The sequence below is a fragment of the Aythya fuligula genome, chromosome 1, assembly GCF_009819795.1.
Source record: "Aythya fuligula isolate bAytFul2 chromosome 1, bAytFul2.pri, whole genome shotgun sequence".
NCBI lineage: Eukaryota > Metazoa > Chordata > Aves > Anseriformes > Anatidae > Aythya > Aythya fuligula.
In genome coordinates, this window is record NC_045559.1 from 27,534,102 (window position 1) to 27,555,743 (window position 21,642).

General features: G+C 36.3%; 1 protein-coding gene across 1 annotated transcript in view; it reads right to left on the reverse strand.

Annotated features, from left to right (window-relative positions):
• Positions 1–21,642, reverse strand: part of MDFIC (MyoD family inhibitor domain containing) — a 96,070-nt gene that overhangs the window by 50,152 nt on the left and 24,276 nt on the right. The gene's annotated exons all lie outside the window — the stretch shown is intronic.

Sequence of the window (21,642 nt, forward strand, 5' to 3'; positions counted from 1 at the left end):
GTGAGTGTTTTAAACACTTCAAAGGTTATTCAGACTTTTTAGTGCATTCAAGATTATTTGGAATTTCTTTCAACATTAAAGATCAGCTCAGCAAAGAGAAGAAATGGACAACAGCATCTCTTGTGTTAATAGAACAGGAAGTTTAAGTGAATATTGATTAACAATTATGGCTAGCAAAATACAAACTATTGCAACATGAAATATATAGAGACTTAGTAAATTTATTTTAAATTTAGGATAAAGATATCTTGCCTGAACCACAGTCATAATACCAGAGGCTGTATTTAAAAGAAAACCAAGACAAATATTTCTGTTGCTTTTGGTTATTGGAGTTAGCAAGGCTCCTTTTGCTTCTGCAACCAAAGCAGTGTCTGGATCTGACATTCTACATTAGTATTTTATGCACATTCTTAACAGTTGTGGGTATTTGTGAAATTGACATTACTTTTTCTCATCAGTATCAAACTAATTGCCAATATCAAATGAAGTTTGCGAAAATATTATGTATAGAATTCCACAAAAATAAAAATGTTTCTATATAAAATAAATAGTTACTCAAACATTCCCAAATAAAATTTTTTACACATAGAATAAATAATGCAGTGGAACAGAATACTGTATGATATTTTGCTATGTGATATCATGGAATCACATCCTGATTTCTTCACAAATGTTGTTAAATTTGTGAATCTTCAATATCAGTTCACAGTACAGGTGCTGCTTTTGAGCTGTCAGTACACAATGAATGGGCATTAAAAATACTGTGCATTTTATGTTATAGTTTCTTAATATAGAACTCTCTTAGTTACATATTGCATATTATTCCTAATACATATTCAGAGCATATCTTATAACAGCTCCTTTGGAACCTCTAGCATGTATGCTGTGAATGTGTATTAACAGCAGAATGCATTTGCATATTATGAGTCCATAATACTGAAAGCACAATCGAATCTTTGATAAAAGTAGTTGTTCTACCTGCAAGAAGTTACTCATGCTTCTCACTCACAGCCATGCCACCTTGCAGTTATTTCTCACCCAGATCTTTAAATCTTGAAAAGAAAGGAAACAAACAAACAAAAAAAAGCCAGTAATACCACAATTCTATGAGTTATGTCTTTCTTAAAGGAAGATATTTCACAAGGCCTTTCTTTTCCACTCCTTGTATCTGCTAATCATAATGAAGATTTATTTTTTTATTATTATTATTATTTTAATTGCCTGCATATATGCTCCTGATTTTTCATTTTGGCATTCATATAAGTTACCAGACTAAGTTCCATTTGATGTTTATCCAAATAAGTCAAATGCTTATTTGGAGAGTAAGAGTAAAACATTGTTCACAGGAAAAAACAAGTATATAATAATAAACCTCGGTCTGTTCCAGTGGTGTTTTTAACTATCCTGATTTGTGCGTGTGTGTGTTTGTGTATTTTGCCCAAAATAACTTCTACTTTTTTTCCCCTACATTGATAGATGAACATCCTGACAACCCATGTAAATAAAGATGGAAAAAGGCACTCTTAATTGCCTAAAACAGGGAAGTAAAGTAAAATCCTTCTGCTCAATTTCTTGCTGTCTTCCTTATCTACATGAAAGTACTGCAAACCTTGGGTCCAAGTCTCATATAATTCTGTTCCTGTGTTCATGGGGTGGGGGTGCCCAGGAAGCAAAAGAAACGCTAGGGAAGATTTGGCTTTTGCCTAATCCCTTTCATGTTCCTATAGACTAGCTGGAATAACCAGAAAGACTCAAGATCTACATCATTTCAAGGACTTCACTATGACTATATTGACAAATAATAGTTTTTAAATACAGTTATATTACTTCAATAAGTAGTACTGAGAGGTATTTTATAGGTTTGATATTAGCAGAGACATTAGCTCCAGAAAGTGTTCAGATAAGCATTTTGGTAATTAATGGCAAGTATAAACTGCCAACCATACAAGAACAAAATATTTATGCACCTGCAGATGAATATAATAACACCTCAGCTAAAATATTAATAAAATCAGAAAACACAAATTAGATTCAGAGTCCCCCATATGACTGGTACTTTTGGATCACATTTATGGGGATGCAGTCCTGCCCAGTGAATGATGGACATGATTACATTTCCCATTATAATCTGTAATATCTGTCACATATCAGAGTGTGTGTAAGGGTGTGTGTACATAAAATCAGTGGAATTTTAGTGTTTTCCTTTAAAAGAAATGGTCACATTTTAGCTTAGCGAGGGAGGCTATTACGGTGTACAAATTCCTTCATTTCTCTTTTTCCTTTTCCTGTGTTTTATTTCAACTGTTTTAAAGTATTAATGAAAATGCTATAAAAGTCATAATGTTAAAGTATAATTTTATTTAACATTGTTTTACACGTAAGAGCTATAAACAGGCTGTTGTAAACTTATACAAGCAGTTATCTTGAGGTCTGAGCTGTTTTTTTTCTTTTATGACTGTAAATAAAAGTAAGATGTACTCGGTTATTTTATAATTCTAACATGCTAGCTGCTCTGTCTCAGAGAATGTTTCAAGATATAAATGCCAGCAGTTTTCAAATTACCATAATCATCAACAAGCAAAAAAAATATGTTAATAAAAGTAAAGTTCTGATAACTGTGCTCTACAGCCAAGTAAAATTTAGGCAACTACAACATGGCATCATTCACTGAAGGACCACTGGTTTTCCAGTCCTGGAACTCAGATTAGTACCCTAATTTCTGTCCAGTTTTCTTGTTTTAGTAAAATAAGAAAAAGAAAACAATTAAAAAACAGATTTTAAAATTCAGTATTACTAGGCCTATACTGAGATTGATCCAATCATTTTCACAGACTATTTAAACTTTCAAGCACACATTTATTGTGGGCTTGAAGAAGATTTGACACCTATTTTGCAGGCTAAAATATATACTTTAAAATATATACTTGATATAATTTTAATTAATTTACACTGTAAATATAATTAAGGAGTAATTCAAGGGATATATTTTTTTCACAAATGCTACTGACATTTTTTTCTCAGCTATTCTTTCTGTCACTTGAGGAGGGAATATAAAGCTTTGCAGCCCACTCCATTTTCCTCCTACATCAGCATCAGTCTGCTCTGGGGCTGTGAATGGGAGCACTCATCCTATGGTCACCCTGCACACTCACTCCAAAACAATAACTGCTGTTGAGCAGAATTGTGTCTTGTCTCCTCATATTACCATTTTTAAATAATTCTGAAAAAGAGACATACAAAATTAAGAAAGAGGGTTTTAAAGTGCTCTCTCAAAACACCCTAGCCTCACCAAGGTGTCATTTTCTTCAGGGAAAAATACAATTTACATCTGGAAATTTCTGTAATGGAATACTAAAACCAATAGGAACTGTCTCCTAGTTGTCAGCAGCTAGGAGTTCCAAAACATACTCCTAGGTTAGAAATGAATGCCTGATGCTTTCCTGCCCAAAGCCCTTGTTTAGTCATTGACTAAAATGACAGTAAAACTAGGTAGCAAAGAAAGTCACTTCAACCCAGAAATGTGTCAAGTCCTATATTCAATAAGTACCTCCTTCTGCCAGCCATTATAATGGAATCAAATATATGTGTAATAATAAAATACCCTCCACATTTTAAATAATTTGTGAGAACATACACAAATTATTGCAGGTCATTACTGTAGTACTTAAGTCTACTTATATGAGGAATTAGTACAGAAAAATCTTCAGAAGTATCTTAGTTATCAGAGATCAATTTTCTTTTTATAAAACTGAAGCTGGAAAGAGTAAGAAGAAACACAGAGGTATGTATTCTTTTTCCTTTATAGTATCAAAACAACAACAACAAAAAAGCCCTTTTTGCATGATAACCACAGCTTCTAATATCTGGTCACACTTTAAATTCTTCTCTTATATGAGATTAGCTATGGCATGAGAAGTAGTGAATAATACTGACCAGTTCCTGTGACAAAAAAAAAAAAAAAGACTTTTTAAAATAAAGCAGAAGACATTTGGTCTTGTCTACTCAACATAAATGAGAGAACTTATGAACAGTGCAGTGAGTCTGGCCTCACAAAAGAAATCAGAGTCTTGGCCCATGGCTATAGCAATCTGAAAAACAGTGTATTAACTTGCTTTGCCAAGCAATATACTGTTCAGCAATTTGGTAAAAGAAGGTGAAGGTTTTAGAAATACACAACAGAATTCTGTACATACACATTAATGTTTGCCTAAGTATCTGTCTAGACACCCATAGTTAACTACACTCACACTGTGCATGCGTAAAGGATATGCTACAGTAGACCATGAGATTATACATTTATCCTCATTTGTGAAGGTGGATGCCTAGAACTCATGAATGGAAAAAGATATATTATAAAGTATTTAATCCTAATCAATATTTATTAAAGGAGACAAAGTAACTGTAAGGCAAACCTACAGTACTTAAAAAAAAAAAAAAAAAAAAAAAAAAAAAAAAGCAGAAAGCTGGATTTCTTATCTTGCAATAGTTAATGAAGTTCTATGATTTATTTTAACCCTGAAGTGGGTTTCAAAAAACCCTAATTATATTAATGTACTAAAAGAAATACAATTGTCACTTAGTTTCATTAAGCATGACAGGTGACAGTTACAAAGATAAATGCTGAAACTTGTGAAAATTGCGAGTTCAGGTTGAAGTGACAATAATATGGTAGCAATGGGATGGAATTGGGCTGCTCACTGCATTAATCAATAATACAATTTATTTTTTAATGTATGAAGAATATTTAGTCTCATTAATTTATGACTAGGTTCTTTCTACTTAACTCTTCCTTCAGTCTTCAGACTTTGCCTTCATCTTAAAACACTCTGGCTGTTTATAAATCCACAGCCAATCTCATAAAATATCACTGTTGGGAGAGAATCAGCTTTCTTCATGCCATGTGCAATTTGGCAGATTGGGAATATAACTGAATCAGTTAAAGGGGATATAGCTCTATTAAGACTGGAAAAGTTGTACTATTGTCACCTGTACTCTACTCTCTGTAAAATCAGAAAAGATTTAAACTTGTTCAGTTTATGATATCTCACTTATTTTCACAAAGCGCGAGCTACACCTGCAATCATCTGGCAAGCCCCAGATTTTTATTTCCAATTGCTAACCAAGTCAGTATTAAATTCAGATTATCACAGACAGTATTTGGGACTTGAACTGGGACTGAGAGGATCCTACCATAAAGTAATTTCTTTTCAACTTTATGACTCAAAACACAAACACACATGCACTCTGTGCTGCCTCACACAGATGTGGTTAGCTTATATTGTACTTTGTGATAGGCCACATAGTTGAATTTTAGTATCACAGAATCACAGAATTTCTAGGTTGGAAGAGACCTCAAGATCATCGAGTCCAACCTCTGACCTAACGCTAGCAGTCCCCACTAAACCATATCCCTAAGCTTCTAAACGTCTTTTGAAGACTTCCAGGGATGGTGACTCCACCACTTCCCTGGGCAGCCTGTTCCAATGCCTCACAACCCTTTCAGTGAAGAAGTTCTTCCTAACATCTAACCTAAAACTCCCCTGGCTCAACTTTAGCCCATTCCCCCTCGTCCTGTCACCAGGCACGTGGGAGAACAAACCAACCCCCACCTCGCCACAGCCTCCCTTGAGGTACCTATAGAGAGCGATAAGGTCACCCCTGAGCCTCCTCTTCTCCAGGCTGAACAAGCCCAGCTCCCTCAGCCGCTCCTCGTAGGACTTGTTCTCCAGGCCCCTCACCAGCTTCGTCGCCCTTTTCTGCACCCGCTCAAGCACCTCGATGTCCTTCTTGTAGCGAGGGGCCCAAAACTGAACACAGTACTCGAGGTGCGGCCTCACCAGAGCTGAGTACAGGGGGACGATCACCTCCCTAGCCCTGCTGGTCACACTGTTCCTGATACAAGCCAGGATGCCGTTGGCCTTCTTGGCCACCTGAGCACACTGCTGGCTCATATTCAGCCGACTATCAACCATCACTCCCAGGTCCTTCTCTGCCTGGCAGCTCTCCAACCATTCTTCTCCCATCCTGTAGCTCTGCTTGGGGTTATTGCACCCCAGGTGGAGGACCCGGCACTTGGCCTTGTTGAACTTCATACAGTTGACCTCAGCCCATCGGTGCAGCCTATCCAGATCCTCCTGCAGAGCTTTCTTACCCTCAAGCAGATCGACACACGCACCTAACTTGGTGTCATCTGCAAACTTACTGAGGGTGCACTCAATGCCCTCGTCCAGATCATCGATGAAGATATTAAAAAGGACCGGCCCCAGCACCGAGCCCTGGGGGACGCCACTAGTGACTGGCCTCCAACTGGACTTGACTCCATTCACCACGACTCTTTGGGCCCGGCTATCCAGCCAGTTTCTAACCCAACGAAGCGTGCGCCAGTCCAAGCCAAGAGCAGCCAGAACTTGGGGATAGGCGAGCAGTTAAAAACTTTAATTTCTAATATAGTTTGTGTGCAGTGGTAAGGCGTGTACAGTAGATTTTATGGATAGCTATCAGCAAGAATGCTTACAACACCTAGTATTTGGGTTATTTTCTTTAAATATGGTCAAATTACATACATATGGTAATTGATACATAAATTTAAACTGCAAAAAAAGTCAACAAAACATCAATTTAAACAATCTCCTTCGCAGTACTATAGAATGAATACATGAAGGGTTTAAAGAGCAAACATTCAGTTCAGATTTGGAATACAAAATCCCTTCTAAGTAAAAATCTTGGTACTACTAAGTATCAGACAGTATTGAAAAATAGCCCTGTCAACAGGTCTAAACTTGTTCTTGACACTGTTAGGGACAAGAAATAATGTAAACACTTTAATGCAAAATGTAAATAAATATATTGTTATGTCTAATATAAATGAGCATGAACCTATTGGTAGACTTTTCTGCTAATATCATACATTTCTGCTCTGTGCACGTTGTATAAAATCTAAGTTATGGGCTTGCAATCTATATTGTTCTTTACATCTCCTGTATATCTGGTTCATTATTATCATGACCCATCAAAATCCACCTATAAATGGGTAATATCTCTTAAACTTATTAATCCTGATTGATTAAGAGACGATGTTCATAGTGGAGGAGTATATGAGGCAATTTATGGCTTTTGAGGATGATTAAATGCTGAAATGGAGCCAAGGCATCTGATAATCACAGGAGCTATTTATTGCTAGAATATTTCATCCACTTTTCCCATCAGCCAGTAAGAGAAGGACATTCAACAAACAACATTAAAAAGACAGATTTTGCTGGGCAAATGAAACTTCGAAATGCTGTGGTGCAACTGCATTGAAAGCCTCCACTTGTGTCCCATGAAGGACACAGTATATGTGAAGTATGTATAGGATTCAGAAGGAATACGATTACCTCCCTAAGAGCAGGGCTAAAGGCAAATAATTTTATGAGGGAGTTACCTGTGTAGAAATTGAGGGCTGAGACTGAAGTGAGAATATATGTGATTTAAGTCAGGATTTATGATTCATTTTCAAATTGCTACTGTAAATGAGTAACAATTATCATCTGCCAAACTGTCCTGTTAGCACATGTTGGAAGCAAGTCCAAAGCGGCTGCAATTCTCCAGTCTCCTGGGAATGAGCCTGTTTCAGTTATACCTCCAAAAATATGAATGAAGTAAGGAATGACGCCATAGGAAGAGGCCACTGTGGAATTGGGAGAAGGGAGGTTCTGCTGGAAAACCTTCATAAGAGCTTGGAGAGGAAGTTGGAGTTGAGGGCTTGGGGGATTTTTTAATTTTTTTACTTTTTTAATTTTGTTAGTTAATGCTGTGAGTCACAAGTAAAAGGCCAATGCAGGGATACCAATCCATATTTATTTAGACAGTGAATACCAAGAGACTAAAATCATTCACAGAACCCATACAGTAATCTGCTATCCACAAAACAGCCATGTTTGGTTATTTCATGATTATTTTTGTTTTGTTTTGTTTTACAACTTATACAACTCTGTTTAAAGCAGCATAAAATTCAACCCCCTTTGAAATGTATAAAAAGGTGGAAATTCATTTACCCTCAATGGAAATTAATAAAAAAAAAAAGTGGAAGGAAGATGCTGGAGAGTCAGGCAGGCAGCTTTGGAGGCTCTGTCCAAGTAGACTGCACAGAAAGCAGGTGACATTTCTTCCAGGGATAAAATGGCATTTCCTTAACTGCTAGTCAGAAAATAAACATAAAATACTGGTACTTCTCACTGACCATTAAGCAGAAAAAGAAAAGACCTCATTTGCCCATTTTTTTGCCTTCAGTTTTCTGTCTTTCTCATTTTCTATCAACTAGCAATGATCTGCATGGATAAAAAGGAGGAATTCTGAACTGCACAACATACCTCCCAGGTACTTTTTTAACAGCATCCTGGGAAAAGCTGGAGGAGGACTACAATTGCAAAGTAAAATACATGAGTACTTTTATTTATAGCTGGTAGGTGCCTAATTTTTTTTCTCCCTAGGCAGTTTCAGGAAGGACAGAAAACAGGCAGAGAAGCAGAGGAACACATTTACTTTTCATTTACCTTTGCTTATAGATGCTCTGTAACTTCACATGCAGTGAGAAGGTGGGAGCAAGGAATTGCCATGTTGAGTCACTCCAGAGATGCATCCTGCTCTCTTAGAGAGTAGTCAACACCACGTATTTCAGTCAAAAGTAGAAGTCAGCAATAAAAGTGTGGAATAATTCCTTCACAGCTACAATGGGTTCTAATACTAATTTGCAATGAGCTGCTTTTCCTTTACCCCAGACATCAGACTTTATCTAGATTGTCCTAATGCATAAGTAGTTTATACAGTTCAAGCATTACATTCTGATCTTCACAAGCAAGTGTATAAAACCTCACTCTAATGTGATGAGGAATTTCATTTATTTCTATAGAAATTGCTCAAGCCTCAGAATAAATATGGTCTATGGTCTCAGTGCACCCAAATTCTGAGTCCCAGCTTTGTTTCTTTAAACACAATTTATCTTGAATCTATTTTTTTGTTTGTTTGTTTGTTTGTTTGTTTTTTAGTGCAGGAAACCTCAACTCTCTTCTAAAATCTACCACAAACTTCCACTGTCTTGGCAAGCAAAACAATATTTGCATACCTTCTTTTTGTTGTCTATGAAATAAAGATGGCAGGACTTACTTCTCACAAAGGCTGTATTTATGCTTTTCACCTGAGATCTTTGGTTGGAAGGTACCAATTAATTCCAAACAGTAATTATTTGTTAAAAATCTTAAGATGAGAATCTAGGAAATTAGCAAATATACTTGGCAGCCATCTTCCACAGGATGATTTGCCTAGAGAAATTGTGGATGTCCCATCCCTGGAAGTGTCTAAAGCTTTGAGGATGGGGCTTTGAGCAACCTGGTCTGGTGGGAGGTGTCCCGGCCCATGGCAGGAGGTTTGGAACTGGGTGATCTTTAAGGTCCCTTCCAACCCAAACCATTCTATGATTCATGATTCTATAATGTCAGAAGGCTCCATTAGGAGGCACCATCACTGGATTTTCACTTTTTTTTTGACTTTTGGTGTTCATTTTCGGTGTTCATTTTTAGCCTGTCTGACCTGCAGCATTATTGACAGAGATCACTTTACCACTTCCAATTTTCTCAAAGAGTTAGAAAAGATGTGATGACAAAATAAAAGCTGCCACTGCAACAGTAGGATAGTTATCTGTGAAAGAATACTGGGCCACAGTTTCAGAACAATCTGACAACACTATTTAGAAGTTGACTGGCTTCTTGTTAAGGACGTAACAAATCAGTTTGTTCATTCTTGGGATGATAATGCTGTTTCACTGAAGTACAACTGAGTGCCTTTTACATTTTCTGTGTGCAGCAAAAAAACTCCATAACAATACTGTTGAGCCTTCTGAAATGAATACCTCTTGAAGCAATAAATCTGTTAAAGGAAAAATGGTTTCTGGGCACCAAGGCTATGTGTTTAAGGATTTGAACTTTCTTAATGCCTAAAACCTGGAAAAAAGTCCAGAAAGGACACCCAATTAGAAAGGTATTGACTCATCCTGACAAAGGGGAGGGGGAGGGAGGAAGGGAGGAAGGAGGGAAGAGATCAAGGCTTCCAACAAAAGACCTATTCAGTTATAACAGCTTGGCTGTGGAACCATTCCAGCATGCTTAAAAATACTTTATCCATTAGTTGGGAACTATTTTCTAAACGCCAGCTTGCTGCCCACGTCTGACCACAACCACGTCCCTTTTCACACTGAAGACAGCAAGGTTCACATTGTCAAAAGCAGCCTGCTGCCTCTTCTGGACCTTGTACAGGAGAGATGTGTTGTAAAGCAGAGGTGCCTTGTGTGAAACAAAAATGCCTGACCTCCAGCATGTATTGAGGGGAAGTACAATGCTGCTCAGTTCCTCCCAGGCTATTTTAAGAAAAGAGGACAAATGAATACAACATTTAACTAGAGTTTGCCTTACACTGGAGAAAAAAGAGAAAAAAAAAAAGACTATGTTAGGTTAATTAAGTTATTAAAAATATGGTCATTTAATCCCTCCATATACAATTTCAACAATAATCCTTTGCAATTTTATATTAGGCTGCTTTATATTAAGCTCCAATCATACACCTGAAGAAAATTATCAATCATTGCACAAATATTCTTATGTAGCAGCTGACAGATAAACATTTTTAATTACAAATAGTATATATTTGTTGAACAGCAGTTTTTTTTAATCAAATGATTCTCTTCTAACACTTTCTTCCAATTTATAAAGTGATATAGCTGGAACTATTAATATTTTATGCTAGGTTTTGTGGGTACAATTTCATATAAAAGCTTTTATTTATCTGAAATGTGACTGTTGCTATAAAGTTGGCATTTTCCTATTATTTTATTGCATATGGTTTCAGAGCTTAGTTTGAGGAAAATGAACGTCTGGTTTAATGTGTGTTTGTTTATCTTGATCATTGCATCCTTATGTTAGCTTGCACTGATATTCTAGAGAAGACGCTGGGAAAATATTGTGCTGTTGATCTCGTCAAAGTATCAGCTTTTCTAAATGTGTCAGTCAGCTACTTCAAAAAGTACTCTGTATTACAATATATGCCCATTCAACCTCTTGCAGGGGATCATCCTTGTAACCTTCTCTCATGTGGATATTCTTAATATCAGCCCTATGTAAATGCAAAAAAACCTACATCTATACGCACAGCATGTGTTTTAAGTAAAAATTCAGTGAACAAATACTTAAGTTCTTAAAACAAAACATTCAATAATTTATATTTGTTTACAGTTTAAATCTATTGAAACAATGTTTGCAATAATTCCTTGTTTGCTTACCTTACTATAATTATTTTCAAGACAGGATGGAGAAGCAGTGAAGAAAGTGGGCATTGTAAATAATATAGAACATATTCATGTGTCCAGTTGCACAGAAATAAGGTTTTATTGTACAGATCTCAGTGAGTGCACAAGAGCTGCCTTTTTAGTTTCCTGAGACACGATAGCTATTAACCTTGGTTTGCAGGTACCTTGAAATATTTATGAATAATACAATACAGATTCAAAAATATAATCTCCTTTTATGAATACTGGAACATTGTAACCCAGTTCTTCAGAAGGCCTGAGAAAAATGGCAGGGCAAGATCAAACATTTGTTTACATCTCACCTCCAATAAAATATAATTTTACTTTGTCTGACCTTTAAGTAGATGTAACAATTATGTAACAAAGTAAAGTGCAAGACAAACAGAGAAAGGGAGACCACAAGTCATGCAATCTTGAATATACTAGAAACAAAATCTAGTTACTGTTTTATCATGAGAAATGCTAAGCTTTATGTGTAATGCTGGACTTGTAAATGTTTCTAATTTAATGTGGAAACATATCCAGATTTTAATAGCTCATTTCATTTTCTAGGCTACATCAAAGAGTGAGATGACCTCAATGCAATACCAGGAATGAAAAGAATTCCTGAATTCTGACCCCAGCTGCAGCCTGCTTTCAAAAGCCTTCCTGCCATTGCCTGCCTTCTGGCTTCTCATAAACTGGGTGTTGTCTTTTTTATTATTATTATTTATTTAAGGGCAGTGTTTACCTACTTCATAGGAACATGGTGAAGATTAATTCATGTGTCATGTGAAATATGATATGTGCTTGGAAACAGATCTCGGTGCTGGAAGTGCAAAGGGCAGTTACAGTACTGTTAGCAAACCATCCAGAAGAAAGTGCCTGGTTGGCTCTGTTGACTTATAACTCCTTGCTCTGACACTCAGAAGAGATATAAGGGTAGAAAAGAAGGGGTCTCAGGGACTGGCTCATCTTTCAAAAACAGAGTGGAAAGTGCTCTGTGGTCCTCAGCAAAACTGGTGCAGACTGCTTCCATGTCCTTACTGGAGGTCAGGTGTTAAGCCTTGCATAAACTTCTCTCATTCATGCCTAGGCTTCGCTGCCAAAAGTACTTTCAGCTGAGGTTGGAGCTTACCCTATGTGCATAGTGGATAATTAGACAACTTGGAGCCTCAAGCAAAACAGAGTGATCAGCTTGGCTACATTGATATAACCTATATATCATGTTCCACTTGATTACTTGTGGGGCTGGTGCAATCCTTAAAGAAAGGCCCTGGCACCTCAAACCTGAACAGTCTTAAGCTATAGCTTAGCACAGCAAAAACTAGTTATTAATAACAATATAATACTTTTACAACACTCCACTCAAAAACCAAAATGTTGGTATTATTTGGGTAGAGTAGCTCCATCAGTATTGTGAAAAACGAGGTACATTTGCATGTCTTAATAACTTAAATAAACTTGACTGCAAAGAAAACCATATCCAATACTACATGAGACACAATTAAACAGTTGTTAATTCTGTTTATAGGGATATTAGAATGTCACATCATTGAATTATATATAAGAATGTTCGCTTAATAGAAGACAAATACGAGTAGAGAATAAAATAGACCACTCATCTCTGTAACAGGTAACTTGAAGTTCAAACTAGCTTGTTATCCTGTCTCTCACATTAGCCAGAAGCAGATGCCTATGCAAAAAATAAAAATAAATATTATTTCCTGAATCTATTCTGCCAGGCCACAAAAACTTGCAGCTCAGAACTAACTAAACTAGATAATTCTTCATATTCAACAGCCTTTTTGAATAGTTCATGGGTTTTTCCTCCCAATTCTTTTTCAAGAATCAACTTTTAGCCCCAAAAATGTCCTGTAGTAACTTAATTGCATGAAAACCTATTTCTATTTTGTTTTGAAATTGCCACATTCTAATTTCATCTGATAGATGTTTGCTCTGTCTAGAAAAGACAGTGCACAGTCAGTCCCTGTTTAACACCTCCATAAGCTCGATGATTTTATGCTGTTACATCCCTCCTCCCTTGTCTTTTTTTCTAGTCTTAAGATTCTTAAGATTTTTAATTAAACATCATATTGAAACTATTTCATACTTTTGATCATTCTTGTGACCTTCTCTGTATCTTTTCGACTAGGGGAGAGAGTGAGGGTGAAGTGACCAGAAGTATTTACAGTGTTTGAGATGTGGGCACACTGTGAAATTACAGAGAGGTGTAATGATATTTTCCATTTTGAGTTGACATTTTCATAGAGCTATGTCTCTACAGTTATCCACTATTTATAATTTGAAGACCTCATTCCTGGGTGACAAGCTGTGTATGTTAAGTTAGGATTTATATATAATTAACATTGAGGTTAGTTTTTTCCCCCCAGACATCATATTTATTTACATTTCTTTTCACTTGTTTTTTTATTACCAAATATTATGTTCTGTAACTCTTCCCAGTTGGTCCTCATCTTTCCTGTCCTGAATAACCTTATAATACCAAAAAATGTTGTTGTCTTCACCCACCTTTCACCTCATTTTTTACTATGTTGAGGAGGACAGGTTTAGTGCTTGCTTTTGTAGGTCTCCGCAAGTAGCCTCCCTCAACAAAGAGAAAAAAAAAAAAAAAAAAAAAAAAAAAAGACTCTATGAGCTTACATTTTTTCTTTCTGTTTTGAGCAATTATTCATCCATTTAAAGACCTTCTATCTTACTCAGTGGCACTATTGTCTGCTTTACAGATCCTTAATAAGGAACATTGTAGAAAGCCTTTTGGAACTGCTTTGGCAGCTAGGTTATTCTTGTCTATCTGATTGCTCACACTTCATCCATTCTCAATTTTTTGTGTGTGACTTCTCCTTTCATAAACCGCATTGCTTTCCCTTATAAAACATATATTTACATGCCTGCTAATTATGTTCTATTCTGTTTATATTTGCCCAGTTCACATGGGAACAGTGAAGTCCTGTATGTACTTTCTTCGATCCTCCTTGGATTTTTTATTTATTTATTTTTAAATCAGCATCACATATGCACCTTCCATTGGGCTTCCTCATACCTAAGCTACTCTAAAGTTCTTGATTTCATAAATGATAAGTTATCTTTTAATCTTGATTTTGTAACTTTTTTTTTCTATGAAGTATTTTGTAGAAACAGATGTCAGAACCCCTTGGGAAATGGACCCAAGTTTCTCCACAGTAAATACTGGTACAGAAAAATGCTTGTAGCTTCCCCTACCACTTCATCTTCCTTAAATCTTTTTTGCATACTTTGATTATCTGTCTCTACAAACTCATTTCCTTCTTGCAAACTTCTTGGGTTTTGAGTTTTTGGGTGGGAAAAAAAAAAAATAAAAAAAATAAAAGATTTTTCTCTTTCTGCCTTTTGCAAGTTTTTCATTAATTCATGTTTCATATTTTCCCCTTTTGGCTGTCCTTTTTTCTTTGAGGAGTTTCTTCATTCTGATGTAGTTCACTTTTCAAAATTAATGGGATTTTTGGCTTTGTTTTTCTGACAATGATTTTGAAATTAAATATGTTATGACCATGCTAAGCTTCCTGTATGGATTGCAAACCTAACTTAAAAAAATAAAGCCTGGTATAGCTCTTCTTGCAATAAATTTTACATTAAGACCTTTTATATTAATGCAGGGGAAATGAATTGAACTCTTGATGTCTGTAGAAAAGTGCACAGTACAGAGCATAAGGATAGCAATCTGGAATTAAATGTTTTTCTTCATCATCCCAAAGATAGACAATAACAGTAGCCAAAAACATTATGACCCAGCTACACAACAGCTGCAGCCCACGGCAGCTGGACCCTGTTCCATGCCTATTGCTGGGCTGAAGACCACTGTCAGCACCAGTTTTAAGATTGGTCCCACAGCAAGCACTGGGATACTGCCTCACATGGCTACATATTCACCTCTTGTCCAGAGCTTCATTTCTTTTTGAAACCTTCCTCTGATTTGTATTATCTTGCTGCAGTATGACCAGTGAAGTCATTGTGTGGTGGTGAAGGGCTGTAGCAGGAAAAGCCCCTGTATAGAGCTGCTTGCTGAGGTGATGGACCCCTGGTGCAGAAGAGATGGTTAAGAAAAACAGGGCAACATGTTAAGGCCACAGCTTTTATATCAGACCTTCCATGAGCAACTGATGGCAGCCAACCTGCAGACCAGATGTCAAGAGGAACCTCCAACCCAGAACACTCTGTAAAGGGCCTCTGAGCCCCACAGATGTGGCACTAGACTACCTGAAGGGAAAAAAATAAAAGAGAGAAAGAGAGAAAGAGAGAAAGAGAGAAAGAGAGAAAGAGAGAAAGAGAGAAAGAGAGAGAGAGAGAGAGAGAGAGAGAGAGAGAAAGAAAGAAGAAAGAAAGAAATAAAGAAAGAAAGAAAGAAAGAAATAAAGAAAGAAATAAAGTAAGAAATAAAGAAAGGAAGGAAGGAAGGAAGGAAGGAAGGAAGGAAGGAAGGAAGGAAGGAAGGAAGGAAGGAAGGAAGGAAGGAAGGAAGGAAGGAAGGAAGGAAGGAAGGAAGGAAGGAAGGAAGGAATCAAATACAACAGGCAACAGTAGATAGAAAGATAAAATTGGGATAAGTCTGTCAAAAATGACATTTAAAATGGACAGAGATGGCAAATGATTTTTATACATAGAACCACAGAATCTTAGAATCATTAAGGTTGGAAGAGACCTTCGATATCATCTGGTCCAACCATCACCCTACCACCAATACCACCCACTAAACCATGTCCCTAAGCACCAGGTCCAACATTTCCTTGAATACCTCCAGGGATGGTGACACCACCACTTACAGATTAGTTAAGAAAAAGAAAGGGATGCTACCGTATGGTCAGTAGATGACTTAGTGATAAATTTTATTCATTTACTAAGACAGAGTTTGAACACAGAAGTTTGGATAATGTGATAGCTTTACCCAGTGCTGCAAAGTCACTCCATATTTAGGAGGGCTGTCAGAGAACAGTCCAGAATTCAGTCAATCAAGTAGAGTGTGTTTAACATTTGGCTTAGAGTTTGAAGGATCCCAGCCAGACCTGCAACAGTAGGCTCTCAGTGGCTTATCATTGTGGCTGTTACCTAGAGCATTTGTAGTCTCAATCAGTTGTTAATGCTTCTCTTGTAAGATTATAAAATAATTGCAAATAGCTCAGATTAGGAGGTGTGAATGTCACTTAAAGCTCATTTCTATTTCATATGCTTTCCAGCATTCTCCGTAGGCAGCAGATGAGGGGCTGCAGAAAAATGGGAGCAGAGAAACAAACAATAATAACAAGCACTAATCAGAGTGTAATAATCTTTTAAGTCGCACTTATGTTAAAAGGTAATCACTGACATTCACACAGCACTGAATAAGCAGCATTTCATATAGACTTCATAACTCCAAAATGAAAATAAAGTCTTTGAGTTCCTAAAAGACATTAGCAACCAAATATGAAGAAAAACAGTTCTCTAGTTTTAGTACTGGCTTCAAGAGTTCTGTATTTTCTCGGTTATGACATAAGATCCTGTGCAAGCTTAAAAGAACATTTTGCATGAGTTCTATATTAACATTGTGCTTGGATATACCTTGTCAATTGTGATACTGCAGCAGACAGGTATCCATGAGGTCAGCAATATTGAGACTTGAGCATCTGTGGACATACTTGAAAGCAGTCATAGGTGACTAGGTAACTTAGATTGTGGAAACTCCTATTAAAAATAATATAAGTACCACCCTGATTTGATGGCAGAGGGGGAACGGTTTCATGACAAAAAGTCTTGAGAGGTGACACCAACAAGAGCAGTTGTCATGCTCATCTCTACTACTGCAGTGGCAGTGGGGACAAGCCAGGCTTGTCCCACATAGGAGGACAACTATTGACACATCCTTCATATGTGAGCCTGTGACCTGAGAGGGCTTTCAAAACAGAGACGTAGTTAGGCACCTAGATATGAGGATCTAACCATCAGTCCTTCCAAGTCTCACTTTTCATGTTTGCAAAATACAGTAGTAATACCTGCTTCACCAGTGTATGCAAACATTCATTTCCAGTGCATACTTTGAGATCCTTGAAGAATGTTGTTGAGGCAGGTTTGTTTTTTTATTATTATTATTATTTCTGTATCAAACACACACACACACACACACACACACACAAAAGGATTATATTCTTCTGGGTACTGTTAAGATTTCTCCAAAAATTTGAGTTGTCTGACTAACATAAATGAATAGAAAAACTCAAGACTAATTCCAAATATAGACAAGGAGTATTTTTTAAAATATAACTAAAGTAGAAAGCAAATAATATTTCAAATCCCTACTTTACTTTATGCATTTTTATATACATGCACACTAAAAAAATATATATACATTATACACACACAAGAATAATGTATATGTCCTAGCTGCTTGAAAGCCTTTAGCTTGAAAAACAAATTGTACCTGCAATATGATACTAAATACCTATATTTCTCACAAATTTTTATATTTATTTGATTAAAATACAAAATATTATTTGGAGTTTAAAATATAATAAGTATCTGAAAGAGAAAATATCCAGTAAATTATTCATATATTTACCTTGTTTGATCACATAATCTTTGCATTCACAAATATGGTAAGCAAGAAATGTGGACTTTAAAATCAACAACACAGTAATGTGAAAAAGTGGAATAGTAGTTTTTCAGTGATAATAACATTAGGGATATGAGATTCTTACACAAATATACACAAATATGATCTTTAAAATGGCCTCTATCAGCCTAAAAAATGGACAATATCATGAAACTTGCTAAAGCCAAGGTGAACTGTGGCACCATATCCAAATGCAGAAAAAGACAATCACATTTTTCGACATTTCTATAGCTGATGGCATTGAAATGTCAGCAAAGCTCAAAGCAAAAGTACACAATAAATTTGATATTACACCACATGTTTGATTAAGCCCAAGGGTGAAATTGTAACCTGCAATTTTATTCTGAGTCAGTAGATTTCTGACACATTTTGATTTTTAACAAAGGGAAACTCAGTCTTAAGGCTTCAGAGAATTCAGAAAGACTGTCATTGTTTTACTCAGACTCTCCTAGAAACTGGTCTTTACAAGACCAGTGGACACAAATACATTAAAAAATGTTATTGTAAAAATTGTCCTCAAGGAATGGTTTAAATGACTATACTCAAAACAGAGATTATTAATTAATGGTAAAAGTGTGAGGAAACACTATAACTTTCATCAGAAAACACTGCTGGTATTTTTTGCTTCAGATTTTCAATACATTAAAAATAGAGATGTAGCGGAAGTCATTCGTGTTTAAAATGAAAGAGTGTTCTCTATAAAAATCTCCAGGAATTTCTGATCGTACTTATTTTTAAAAATCAACTTATGCTCATTATAAAGCAGAGGATAATTCCAATAACAGTGGGAAGAAAACAAACAAACAAACAAAAACACACACAAAAATAACACTTCTGCCTCACGATGAAGACACAGGGAAACTGTATAGGTTATTGTGACAGGTTTTAGGGAAGAAACGCTTGACTACAGATGAAAGAAATACAAATTGTGAAATCCGCTTTGGTTTATGACCATGGAGCATGGTAATTAACTGACACATATTCAAACACTTTTAAAGAAATAGCCTATTCAAAAGTCAGGCATTGTTTTTGTTGTTTCCTAATTTTTATCACACTGCTGGATCACTCAGAAGTGATGCTGTCAAAGCTGCAGTCAAGGACCGAAGTAATTGGAACTGCTGGGTGAAAAGACAAGCTCCGTACAGGAATTTCCTGCCACTCTGGTGACTGTGACAGAAAAGCTCTGAAAATGCCGGTAGAGATTTAGAATGATGAATAGCTGCTACAGTTACTGAGAAAACTTGGAAGTTTGATTTTGTTTTATTTGTTGAAATATTACCAAAGAAGGCTTGAAGCCTGTGACTTGTAAAATGTGACTCCAGAATGACCTCTGACAATTGAGGTTGCTGTGGATGTTATGCTTCTGTTTATCTGTGAATATTGTCACGTCCTTTGTCTCATTTCTCAAAATAAAAGCACAAACTTTGTCTCACTGTTTATCATTATTTATACACTACAAGGTCAGTTCTTTTAGTTTGAGGCCTCCTAATTTTCCTGACACTGTTTTTTGGGGCTGTCTTTTCAACCGTTCTTGATAATTATCCCTGTATTCCATTCTCCAGCCTTCAGAGGTAAACTAACAAGGCTATGTCCACGTAATGGACTTCAAAGTAAATTGTTGCAATGTTGAACCTAATTACCTTGCTGCTTGTTGGAATCTGTAACCCTGTGACATGCACACAGGCTCCTGTTGCCTTGAAACCCTCAAAGAAATAAGCTTGTGAGAGTAAGATTCACAGAAGCCAGGTAAATGCCACAAAATAAGAAATGTCAATATGGACATCTGTCAGCACTCCCAGGCAGAGAACCACCCATGGACACTGAAGACTTTTCCTGTCAGGATTCTCAGATGTGAGCCCTCTTCTGATTTTAGGTGCTTAACAGTGGTTAAGTGAGACCTGAAGATACTTATGTGATTAGATGTAAGAGGCGAAAAGATTAATCTGTGAAATCAAGAATTTAGTTGTTGGCCTGTTGACACCATCAGGACCATGGCTGTGATGTACAGGAATGTGTGTCATGTATTTTATAGATAACACCTTCGACACCCACAGCCTTACAGCAATAGCTTTCAAGACCTAATTTTTGACCTGAAAACATTAAGTGCTTGCAAGTTACTTGAAGGCTTATATATGATTTCATCAACATGAATTTAAATGCAGTATTAGGGCCTCATGACTTATTTGGAGAGCATCTTCTGGAAACATTAAAACTTAGGAGTGGTGAAAAATCTATTGGTATTGAAAGAGTGTTTGCTAGACACTCTTAGATATAAAGTCAACACTCAGAATAAGTGCTGAAACAATTTTATTTTGTATATGATTTTTCAAGATAGCCACTAAACATTGCATGAAGCAGACAAAATGAAAGCAATAATCTTCAAAGCCTAACACCACATCCTTTTCCTTCCTGGCATAAGTACAAAAACACAAGCTAAAGGAAGATAACTTCTTACTGAATGAAACAGCTTTCACAGGATCTAAACTGCTTTCCTCCCTTCTTCTAAAGTTTCTTTAAAAAACAGGAATAAACTAATCTGAGGGGGCTGGGGGAGGAGAAGGACTCCAGGAAACATAATACTCGAAGAAATAGATACATTACATGGAAAACGTAAACTTCTTTTTATATTTGAACATAACACTGTTTTTCGTAACTTCTTTCTAAGAATTTCTGGTAGTTGAACATCCCAAAGGGAGAGTTCACTTCAAAGTTGTAAATACAAATATATATAATTGATAACATTAATTGTCAAACATGTAGGCTCTCACTTTGTCTTAATTGTAAAATACAGAACTCCATAAAAATATATACTTTTCACTAAGCAGTAGCAAAATGAACTTGCAGACCTCTAAAATACTTTTATTCTCATTTCTCTTATTTCTTTTGTGCTATTCACATAGCATTGATTTTCCTATACAAATTTTCTTTTCCAACCCTACTTGTAAGTATTAGAATGTATTCCCATTACTTTTTTAAAATGAACTTTTAGAAGACTAGAGTAAGTCTCAAAAATTATCTATCTAATAAGAAAAAGTAGTTACAGATATCCATAGAATCAACACTCACTACTATCACACAAAAATAAATAAATAAATAAATAAAAAATATTGATTAGAAAATCCTTTTTACATTTAGGATGCAGTAGGTATTGAGAAGAGGTGAATTGAAGAGTCAGTGTACCACTACTCCCAGGATATTTTCAGTGTGCACAGCTACTTATCAAAACACCAGATAAACAGCTGAAGACAGAACACATTTAAATACCAGCCTGATGGTATTCAAGCTACTAGACAGGGTTTGGGAATAACCTCACAGCTTTACTATTACTTTCTCTGAGACCCATGCCATCACTCTTACCAATGATCCCTAAAGGACTCCGTGTTTTTTTCTGAGTGTTCTGTCTTGAAATCACACAGAACAATCCCTTTCAAACCTTGGAAGGGTTACTGATAACAGAAATAATGCAAATGTCTCACTGTAAGCAAATTTGTAAGCAATACACACATGTGTAACAATCCCTTTGTCCTTGCCCAGTCTGACAGACTACCTAGGATTAAAATAACGTCATGGTCAGTCTAGTCCTTCTTTCTGCTCTTGGCCCGCTGGTGCTGCTTTTTGGAAAGAAGGAGTCACAAAACATCCTGGTACTCTTAATAAGGTAATCCTCTTTGACCAGTGGAAGAACAATAGT